The following is an 11291-nucleotide window of genomic DNA, read 5'->3' as shown; positions in this document are numbered from 1 at the left end:
TTTTCTCTCTTTCTCACAATACTAGAACCAGGGGGCATTCATTGAAAATGCTGGGGGGAAGAATTAGGACTAATAAAAGGAAACACTTCTTCACGCAACGTGTGATTGGTGTTTGGAATATGCTGCCACAGGAGGTGGTGATGGCCACTAACCTGGATAGTTTTAAAAATGGCTTGGACAGATTTATGGAGGAGAAGTTGATCTATGGCTACCAATCTTGATCTGAGATTGCAAATGCCTTAGCATACCAGGTGCTCGGGAGCAGCAGCAGCAGCAGAAGGCCATTGCTTTCACACCCTGCACCTGGTGGGCCACTGCGAGTAGCAGAGGGCTGGACTAGATGGACTCTAATCTGATCCAGCTGGCTTGTTCTTATGTTCTCTTCAGTTGTCCCATTGTGGTGATTGCTGGACACCATCAAGGCTCTTCGCAGCAAAATGATTTTCCCCCTAAGCCTCTGCATCCTCTGTGGCGTGTGGTAAAGTTAGTCTGATTTATTCAAAATGAAATCCCATGAGGTTTAATGGGCCCACATTATGACTAATTGGCTAAGCTAAGTTAAAAATGCTATTTCCGAACTGTTTTCTAAGGGAGAGTAAGATCTGTTCTTACAGTGCCTTTCGAGAACCTGCAGCCTTTCCGAGATACTAGGAACTGCTACTCTATCAGTTTCTACCAGCATGGCCAATTGGCCATGCTGACAGAGGCTTATGGGAATTGTAGTTCCTGAACATCTGGAGAGCCGCAGGTTCCCTACCCCTGCTGGAGCGTATAGGAGGTGTCATGCCCCCACAGAGCCTTTGGTTATTTCCCCTTTAAGATTTAGTTTCCCCACAGTCAGTGTGGTTTGCTTATTGCTAAGTCTTCCATGGGAGGGTATTTTAGTTAGTCCCTGCCCCTTTAAGACTTTTCCCAGTAGGCAATTTCCTCTCCTTACCCAGCATCTTCTGTTTTTAGTTAGTCAGTCTCAAAGAGGTGCTAAGGGAAGCTGGGGTCCCTTAATATCCGTGACGTCCTTATGTTCATATGGTGGTCTAAAGAGGAGTCCATATGTCCATATGGTGGTCTGAAAAGAGCAAGCCAAGTTTATCAGCATCCAGAGCAAAGACCAAGACGAACAGAGCCGTGAGAAAGCAAGAGACAGTGATCCATCTGAAAGCAACCAGAAAAGGACACAGTCTGCAGCTCCTATTATTCTGAAGACAAGCAAGTACTCCCATCAGTTAGAGCCAGGGAGGAGTTAGAGTCTTGTTTTTCTCTATTAATAAAGCCATTATTAGAACTGTTAAGACTGGCTTGTGTCTCGACCTTTCTGTCCCAGCTGAGAACAGGGCACCTCCAACACAGTCACTTGGGGGGTGGGCAGAACAGCCACCTTCCTGGGCCTTATCTAGCTGCCTGAATGAATGGGCCACGCTGTTATATTTGGGTAAAAATACTATCTACCTCAGATCTAAGGAGCAAAGGAGAACAGTATTCTGACCAAATTTTAGCAAATTATACACCATTTTCAAGGCAATAGAAGTTTAGAGATGACTTGCCTTTGCCTGCCTCTACATGGGGTAAGAGAGTTCTGAGAGAACTGTGACTGGCCCAAGGTCACCCAACGTAATTCATGTGGAGGAGTAGGGAATCGAACATGATTCTCAAGATTAGAGTTCATTGCTCTTAACCACCACACCACACTGATTTTCATGTATGTTATAACAAATCTTTAAGGCGCCACAAAACTCTTCATTTTTCTAACACTCCGCTCTGCTTTACTCCAAACATGAATTGTTTGAATTGGGGAGAAGGGAAGCTACAATTCCCCCCACCCAACCCACAACACTAAATGTCCACACAGATACAGAGTTCTCTAACGTACAAAACAAAACCCAGCAGGGACTCCAGCTATGTTCATCCCTCTCTCCCCAGATCCAGCATGTAGAGCAGTGATGGCGAACCTTTTCGAGACCGAGTGCCCAAATTGCAACCCAAAACCCACTGATTTATCGCAAAGTGCCAACATGGCAATTTAACCTGAATACTGAGGTTTTAGTTTAGAAAAAATGGTTGGCTCCGAAACGTGCGTTACTTGGGAGTAAGCTTGGTGGTAGTCAGTGGCTTTGCTTTGAAGCAACCATGCAACTCTTCCAATGGGTGAATCATGACCCTAGAAGGGTTTACTCAGAAGCAAGTCCCATTGCCAGCAACCGAGCTTACTCCCAGGTAAAGGATTGCGCTTTAGTTCTTTGCATGAAAATCAGTGGGGTTTAACAGCGCTTAACAGGGTTACCTACACTGCTTCCCCAAAATTAGGCCATAGGTTTAATGCTAATAATCGAGCCCAGTGGCCCAGGCCAGCCTAGATGTGGGGAGGGGACTCTGTTTGCGCGTGCCCACAGAGAGGGCTCTGAGTGCCACCTCTGGCACCCGTGCCATAGGTTCGCCATCACTGATGTAGAGCTTTTCTCTGAATCCCCCCATTTAAGAGGACTGTGCGACCAATTGTAGCCAGAGCTACATATGTGCCCCTTGGTCTTGCTGTCCTTCTATGAAGCATTCATTTTGCTTTTGCTACTGGCTTGTCTGGAGTGGTAAATGAAGCATGCAGAAGCTGCCTTGGGACACAGCCTATCTAGTCCTAAGGGAGGAGACGGGCAGAGTGAAATCCCTGAAATTTTCAGCAATGGAAATCTCAGCTCTTTTGGGAAGAAATAGGCCAGATACAGCCTATTTGCAGCTAATGGAATATTGTGGTTCTCCATCCCTTTGTCAGTTATTTGGGTAATGATAGGATTGATTGCCCTGGGCAAAGAGAAGCTTTTCTCCTCTGTTGTGCAGAAAATGGCAAAAAATGAATGTATCCCCTGCACTTACTATTGCAAAAGGAAGACATGGAATTATCATTATATCTATGTGAGAAACAGACTGGAAAACTGCAGAGAGGGTGGGTGTCTTTTGCTCTTGACTTGTTTTCATAAATTTCAAAGCACACACTCAAAGTTGGCAGTCTCCTCACTCTGAAGTTCTCTGAAATAAGATTTTTTAGAAAGGCAGACCACAGAGATTTCCAGACCACAGAGATTGCTTCCTGTGGAGAAAATGGCTGTTTTGGAGCATGGACTCTACGATCAGTGGTGGGAGCCAAAATTTTTAGTAACAGGTTCCCATGGTGGTAGGATTCGAACTGTGGTGTAGCGCCAATGGGGCTGGGTGGGGCATTCCTGGGCAGGGCTGTGGCAAGGATGCAGCCGCTGCGCCACTCCTTGGGCGGGAAACGAACGCACGCAGGCTGCCACGCATGCTGGTGCACCTCCTGCTAGACTGCTTCAAGTTCTGCGCGCTACTGCTGAGAGGAGGGGCGTAACTAAGGCAAAAATCATGTGGCAAAATCACCCATTAGTAACCCCCTCTCGGCACACACAAATAATTAGTAACCTACTCTCGGGAACCTGTGAGAACCTGCTGGATCCCACCTCTGTCTATGATGTTATACTCCGCTGAGGTTCCTCCCCAAACCCTGTGCTCCTCAGACTCTACCACCAAATCTCCACAAATTTTCCACCCTGGTGTTCGCAAACCTAGGTCTCACCTTGGTGAGGCAGGGCAGGGCATCATTTGACCAGAGCCAAAGCTCCGCTCAAAATTTAGCCAAAGTCACAGAGTTACTCTTCATCCCGAAACGGTTATTGGCAACAGCAGGTTCCTGATCCTCTTCTAGAGACCCTTCCTTCCTTCATTATATTGAAAAGCAGCATCCATTAAATTCCACATGCGCAGGTTATGAGTTCTTCACTTGGCTATAGACTGGGAAATGACAGTACTGGCCACTAACGTCAAGGATTGTACGGAAAGCCTTGAACTCACGTCGATTGCATAGCTTTGTAATAAATAACAAGGAGGCCAGGTGGTAGAAGAAAGACTCTCTCAAAACTAGGGAGACCAGCCTCCAGGTGGGGCCGCGGGATCCCCTGGAATTAAAGCTCACCTCAAGGCTACAGAGATCAATTTCAAAGGAGAAAATGGATGCTTTAGAGCAGGGGTGGGCAATTATTTTTTCCATGGGACCGCATAATAAACAGAAAATATTGTGGAGGGTCAGGCCAAAAGGCTGAACTCAATTCTGCATAATAGGGGCTGATAAGTGACAGACAGGTGCACAGTAAGGGGGGGAGGCGTTTTTGAAAGCCCCGCAGAAGCAGGCAGCCAAGGCAACCGGCTTCTGCGGAGCTTTCAAAGGAGGGGAGCGCCCCAGAAGCCACTGCGCGAGGGGAGTGGCCTTTCTCAGAGGCCCTTTCCGGCGCAGTGGCAAGGTGAGAGGGGAAGAGGGAGGGTTAGTGGAAGAATGAGCAACGCGGTTCTAAACAGGTCCTCTTAGGCCAGGGCCAGGTCTGTCATACGGGCCAGTCAGGGTCATCTGGCGGGCTGGATGTGGCCCGCGGGCCGTATAATGCCCAGGTCTGCTTTAGAGGGTGGACTTTGTGGCGTTGTACACATCCCTCTCTCTGTCCTCCTCAGGGTCACCTGCCAAATATCCAGGAGTTTCCTATCTGGATGTGGCAAACCATCTCCTGTTGATGACCAGAGCGGATCTGGTCACCTTTCTGAAAGCCTAGGAAGGGTCCACAGGGAACGCTGGGAATGTTGGTCACTGAATCCCCCCAAAGACAAGCGTGTGCGTGAATCTGATGTTGTTACCCCTGCAGCCTATTAGCTCAGCAGAAGAGGTGACATTGGATGAGGTTCGAACCGTCTTTCTCCGACTGGTGATGCCGTCCCTCGGCTCGCTGTGTCCTTCACCCAGAGAGGCAATGATTTTAATGTCCCAGTGAACAAGCCGTCAGAACGGATCAGCCTCAAAGGGCAGACTTCAATAATGTCAAATCCCCTCCTAGGCACAGGCGAGGCAAAAAGGCCCCGTTCAACGGCACACGTCTCTGATTCATCTTATTTGCGATTCCTTTCCCGGGAAAAGTATTCCTGGATGCTTCGTCAGTACATCTCTGCGCACAGCAAGCAAAAAAAATAAAATAAATCAAAAGTGTCTTTTTTTGGGTAGACACACACCAGGCCACAAAACGAGGGGACTCGAGAAGAAAAATAAACTGGGCGCAATAAGTCCCATGAGGGCGAGATGACCGCCTCAGCAGAGGGAAGATGTAAATCTTGGGGTCTTCATGAGCAAGGCTGACATTATTTCTCCCTCCCCCTTCCCACACCCACACTGGGCAGAGAACATAATCCGGAGAGACATTTAATCCGTTTGGCAAGAGGAGCTCAAGTTGAAAGATTTTCAGGCGGACAACTTTTAGTCTCCGATCGTATTATTGTAAACAACCCTTTTTCCCCTCTAAAAAAAATTTACCTCAGTGCTTTCTTGTGGAAGTTAAAAAAAAGAAGGCATTAGCCACAGAAGCAGAGTTGCCAATCGCCAGGGGGAGGCTGGAGATCCCCTGCAATTTCAACCAATCTCCAGGCAACATAGATCAGTTCACCTGGACAAAATGGCCACTTTGGAAGGTGGACAGCATTAGCATTATACTCCCTTGAAGTCCCTCCCCTCCCCTCCCCTCCCCTCATCACCCACCCTCCTCAAGCCCCGCCCCCAAAATCTCCAGATATTCCCCAATCCCGAGCTGAGCTCTAAAGCTGAGCTGCTATTTCACAGGCCACTAATGGCCAAATGTGTGATGCCAGAGTAGGGGTCCCAACCTCTTGGCCAGCAGTTTATTGAGGGTCCGTGCTCCCAGTCTCCCGCCCCAACTGGGGGAGGGCCCAGAAGGCATGGGAAAAACCCAGAGGTGGGATCCAGCAGGTTCTCAAAGGTTCTTGAGAGTAGGTTACTAATTATTTGTGTGTGACAAGAGCGGGTTACTAATTGGTGATTTTGCCACGTGATTTTTGCCTTAGTTACACCCCTCCTCTCAGCATGCAGAACTTGAAGCAGTCTAGCAGGAGGTGCACCAGCGTGCATGGCAGCCTGCGCCTGCGTGCATCTAAGCTTCACTAAGAACCGGGCAAGCAGCAGTCCAGGAATGCCCCGCCCCTGGAATGTCTCCGGCTCACGCTTCCCATTGTGTCGCCCTCGCCCAGCCCCATTGGCACTACGCCGCAGTTTGAATCCCACCACCATGGGAACCTGTTACTAAAATTTTTGGATCCCACCAAAACCCCATGAGAAAGACTTAATCCAGGCCCCAGGGTGCCCAAGGCAGCAGACAATAGCAGTGGACAGATCACGTGGAGCAAGGCAGTTTGCAGGGACAAGCCCTGCCCTGGGCCAGCTGCTGCCTGGACTTCAAAAGGTGCACAGCATTAGAAGAACCATGGATGGATGGAAGGAAGGAAGGAAGGAAGGAAGGAAGGGAGGGAGGGAGGGTAGGAAGGAAGGGAGGGTAGGAAGGAAATGGAGGGAGGGGAGGAAGGAAGGAAGGAAGGAAGGAAGGAAGGAAGGAAGGAAGGAAGGAAGGAAGGAAGGAAGGAAGGAAGGAAGGAAGGAAGGAAGGAAGGAAGGAAAAGCCGCACCCAGGCATGCCCCAATGCTGCGCTGGAAGCCCAGGCCCTCAGTAAGGAGCCCAGAGCAGTCTAGAAGCCCAGGTGATGCCTCTGTGGGGTCCAGTCTGGCCATGAAGGAAGGAGAGGAGCAAATGGCCCATCCCCGGTTCCTCCCTCAGAGCATTTTAGGGCCCTCACCCAGCCACAGATGCAGGCGAAACGTCAGGAGAAAATACTACTGGAACATGGCCATACAGCCCAGAAAATCCACAACATCCTAGTGACTGTGATTCCAGCTGTGAAAGCCTTTCATAATACATGCAGAATAAGGCACTTTCAATCCACTTTCACAATTGTTTGCAAGTGGATTTTGCTATTTCGCACAGTAAAATCCAGCTGCAAAGTGGATTGAAAGTGCGTTATTTTGCATGTGCGGATGAGGCCTCAATGCTTTTTTTAGTACCTTATGCTCTTATCTTTTAGTGCATTATGATATTACAGTATTTGATGTGAAGGGTTTCTATTGGGCCCTGATCTTGCAAGGACTGGGTCTTACAATGAGGGCTAGCAGTGTACATGTAAATATATTTATTAAGTGTTAAAGCCACAGGCCTTAACACCATAACATAAAACCATATCAATAAAAGAGATACAGCAAAATAAATATACAGTAAGATAAAACACAATGATCAGTTCCATAGACAAAAGCAGGACTGGCAGATCTATTTTTGAGGGTTGACAAGGGAGCAGCGTGGCATAGTGGTTAAGTGCTTGCACTGCCACTCACACGGTCAGGAGTTCGAGCCCCCTGTGGGTCAGGATATCCTGGCAGCTGGCTTCCATGGTCAACTCCATCCATCCATCCATTCCTTTGGTGGTAAATGAGCAATACCTCGCCATAGCTAGGGGTAAAGAATAACTTTCGAGGAAAGCAATGGCAAACTACCCCACACAAATGGCTTGCCTATGAAATCACTGCTTGCAGTGGTACCCCAGGGTTGGACACGACTGAAGGGGAAACTTTACTAAGTACAAACCTTTAATTTAATTTAATAGATAAATTCATAAAAGAGGCAAAACTATGTGTAATCATTGGCTTAGTGCTTGCCAAAGGAAACAGATGTGATCCTCATCTGACTGCAAAGACTGTGGAGTAACCTGGCCCAATCTAGATCAAACACTGTCATATAACAGACAATAGGAAAAAATAACGGGCAAGGTTTTCTACATGGTTATGCGCACATGGGCAGAAATGAAGGTCAGGAGAGATTTTACTGTATCAGCCCCAACTGTAAGCCGAGGGCATTGTCTGAAATCTGGCACTCATAAATGCTCTTCTTAGTGAAGCATCCGTAAGCTCAGATAGATATCGTGAGAATGTTTTAAATGGCTTAAAGCGAGAATACCACCTCAAAAACTTTGAACTGAATACACCAAATATTCCAACATGCTTCCTTATCATTTACCCATTCCTTATCATTTACCCATTCACAAATGTGATTGTAGTTCCAGGTTTTAATAGTCTTGAGGGGAAGTAAATCATGAAGTTGAAGAATAAAAGTCAAGACTAGCAGTGAGCAAGAAGGGATTCAGTGTTGCAGACTCTCACTTTTCCACTAAGATATTTTAACAGCTGCCTTGAGAGGCAGTAATTCACTGCAAAAATAGGAGGAGGAGGGGTAGGAAGAGGAGTTTGAATGTATATCCTGCTTTTCTCTCCTGTAAGAAGATTCAAGGTGGCTTATGAACCCCTTTCCCTTCCTCTAACCTACAACAGACACCTTGTGAGGTAAATTGTGAGGTAAATTGTCCAGATTAGAGTCCACCTGGTCTTAACCACTAGGCAGCTGTGGAGGAGCGAGTAAATACACTTCCTGCATTTCAGGCTCAGACTCACCTACCAATCAGCACAGTCCCCAGGTAACTAGCTTTGAACAAAGGTTTAGACATTCCTGTTTATGTGGCTCACTATTGATTTCCTAATGTGACCCACTGGCAACATGAAATCTAAAAACTGGGCGATATGGCACAAAAGGTCCCCATGAATAGTAAAACCAAATGGAAGTAGGGAGTTTTCCACTTTGGTTGCCAACCTCCAGCTGGAAATGCAACTGGAGATCTGGAAATACAACTGGTCTTCAGATTGCACGCTTTGTGGAATTACAACTAATAACCAGATTGCGTACATCACCAGCAGCAGGGTGTAATGGTTAAGAACAATGAACTCTAATCTGGAGAACCAGGTTTGATTCCCCACTCTTCCACATGAGTGGCAGACTCATATCTGGCGAACCAGGCTTGTTTCCCTGCTCCTGTACATGAAGCCTGCTGGGTGACCTTCGGCTAGTCACAGTTCTCTCAGAACTCTCTCAGCCCCAAATACCTCACAAGGTATCTGTTGTGAGGAGAGGAGGGGGAGGAGTCTGTAAGCCACTTTGGCCGTTTCCGCAAGACGCAGCCTTACAGTCAGCCCACGCCGGGCAAGAATTCGGGCCATGGAGGTTAAGGTCGCTCACATGCACGTACGCGAGCGGCCTCAGCAGATCGGTGAACGGCATGCCCGCGATGGAGTCGCTTTCGTTCAGCCTCATTCAGCCAGCCGCCTGCTGAAGCCGTTAGTCTTCACGACGCTGCCCCTCCGGACCTCCAGGGGTCGGAGGACAGCATGGGCGGGCTCTCACGGCCAGCAGGCGCAATTTTACAGGGACAAGGTGAGTGGACGGGCAGGGAGACAGCGCGGTTCCCGGCGTGCGGTTCAAGACCGGAAGATGCTTTCCCCAGCCAAACAACCTTTAAAGGTTGTTTAGGGCGGCCTGACGCCGCCCTGGGGAGGAGCCAGTCAGGTCGGCGCCAAGGTAACGGCGTCTGGGGCGGCTGCTTACCGCCCCAGGTTGTCGTTTTGGCCCATGAAAGGGGGGCCTTGAGATTCCCAAGAGAGAAAAAAGCAGGACATAAAAACCAATTCTTATTATTATACTTATTTGAAATGTTTATTCCACTTCTCTTGGAGAAAATGATTGCTTTGGGAGGTAGAATGAATAGTATTATACCCTAAAGAGGTCTCTCCTTTCCCAGGTCCACTCCCTCATATTTCTAGGTATTTCTATATCTGAGATCTCCCGCATATTTCTAGGTATTTCCTAACCTGGAGTTGGCAAATCACAGTTTTCACAGATTTCCCCCTTTGGGCATCTGTCGGGGGAAAACCAGGCAATAGTTAGGTACGTTGGGCAAGCCCAGTAAAACCCCAACATAGTACACAAAAGACATTTCAGAGGTGCCCATTTCAGATAGAGAGAGAGAGAGATCTAGCTGTTTCTCATTTCCATTACAGCCCTTCTGTTCAGTCTGCCATTGGCCCCAGAAGAGGACAACATCTGAAGCGCAAATATAGGTCATTCTTTCAGCGGAGGGGGAGGAAAGGAGGGGGTGCAGCTGTGTAGGAGCAAATAGATGCATCTGCAGCTTGGCACAGGCAGGGTCGGCAGCGTGACATCACGGGAATGAGGGGGCCCTGCGGAGAGAGAAAAGAGATTAAAATCCACCAAATGTATCCTGTGCTCAAAATAAACTCCTTGTCCCCCATTATTCCGCTGTGCAGTCGCCGGCTGGAATAACAGCTTGATAAATGAAACAAAGCACAAACTGCAACGCCGGAATGAATCCCCAGCCCTCCTTTTCCTTCCTCCTTTGATCACTTTGGATCTAAAGCTGCCATTAGCAGCCTACATCCCTGCCTAACAACAACAACAACAACAACAACAACAACAACAACAAAAAGACTGGTTTAAAAAAATGCAAGCTCGGTAGAAAGGAAGAACAATTTGCAATAGGCAAAATGGGGGGCGGACCGAGGAAGGACACAATTTTCAAGTGTTTCTGCGCAATCCTGAGTGCCGTGGCATTGGCCTACTCAACATCTTCTGGTTGGTTGCATAATAATCCAGAGTATCTGAGTGGGTTCCATGGCTGTACGTAATAAACCCCCCAAATGAATGACTCCAACACTGGTTTATTTATAAGCACTTGCACCGTGCACGCCCTGGGATGTGAAACAGCTGTCATTTAAAAAAAATGTCCGCTATCACCGCTTAACCTGAAGCTCTGTTCATGCAAATAGAGACCCATGGAGGCAGAGGTGGGATCCAGCAGGTTCTCACAGGTTCCCGAGAGTAGGTTATTAATTATTTGTGTGTGCCGAGAGGGGGTTACTAATGGGTGATTTTGCCACATGATTTTTGCCTTAGTCACCCCCTCCTCTCAGCAGTAGCGCGCAGAACTTGAAGCAGTCTAGCAGGAGGTGCACCAGTGTGAGTGGCAGCCTGCGCCTGTGTGTGCATCTGTTTCCCGCCCAATGATCGGCGCATGGTTAAGGTCCTTTGTCCTACCCACGAATGTTCTCAATGAATGTCTGAAGCCACAAATTTGTTGTCTCAATTTTAGTCTCTATTGGCGCTTACGCCATTAGTTTGAATCCTTAACTCTATGGGAACCTTGTTACTTAACGATCCCACCACTGCGCGGAGGGATTGTAACCATGAGAATAAACAGGGCACTGTTCTTAGGTAGACGAAGGTCTATTCCTCACAAGTCATTGAAAACGTTTGCAAAACATTTGCAAACCCCCCCACCCCCATTTGTTCATACTCATCTCCTTGAAATGATTCCTGGCCGCCATTTTGTCTTCATTCTGGGGGTTTTTTTGTGCCTCCGTGGAATTGGATGCCTCAGTGATTCCGTATTTTGTGCTGCAATTCGCCACAGCGCGTGCTATTGAAGTTTTGAAGAAATCGTCATTTTTTAAAAAGAAC

Source organism: Sphaerodactylus townsendi, linkage group LG01 (genome assembly GCF_021028975.2).
Source record: "Sphaerodactylus townsendi isolate TG3544 linkage group LG01, MPM_Stown_v2.3, whole genome shotgun sequence".
NCBI classification, from domain to species: domain Eukaryota; kingdom Metazoa; phylum Chordata; class Lepidosauria; order Squamata; family Sphaerodactylidae; genus Sphaerodactylus; species Sphaerodactylus townsendi.
This window is presented reverse-complemented; position numbering follows the sequence as displayed.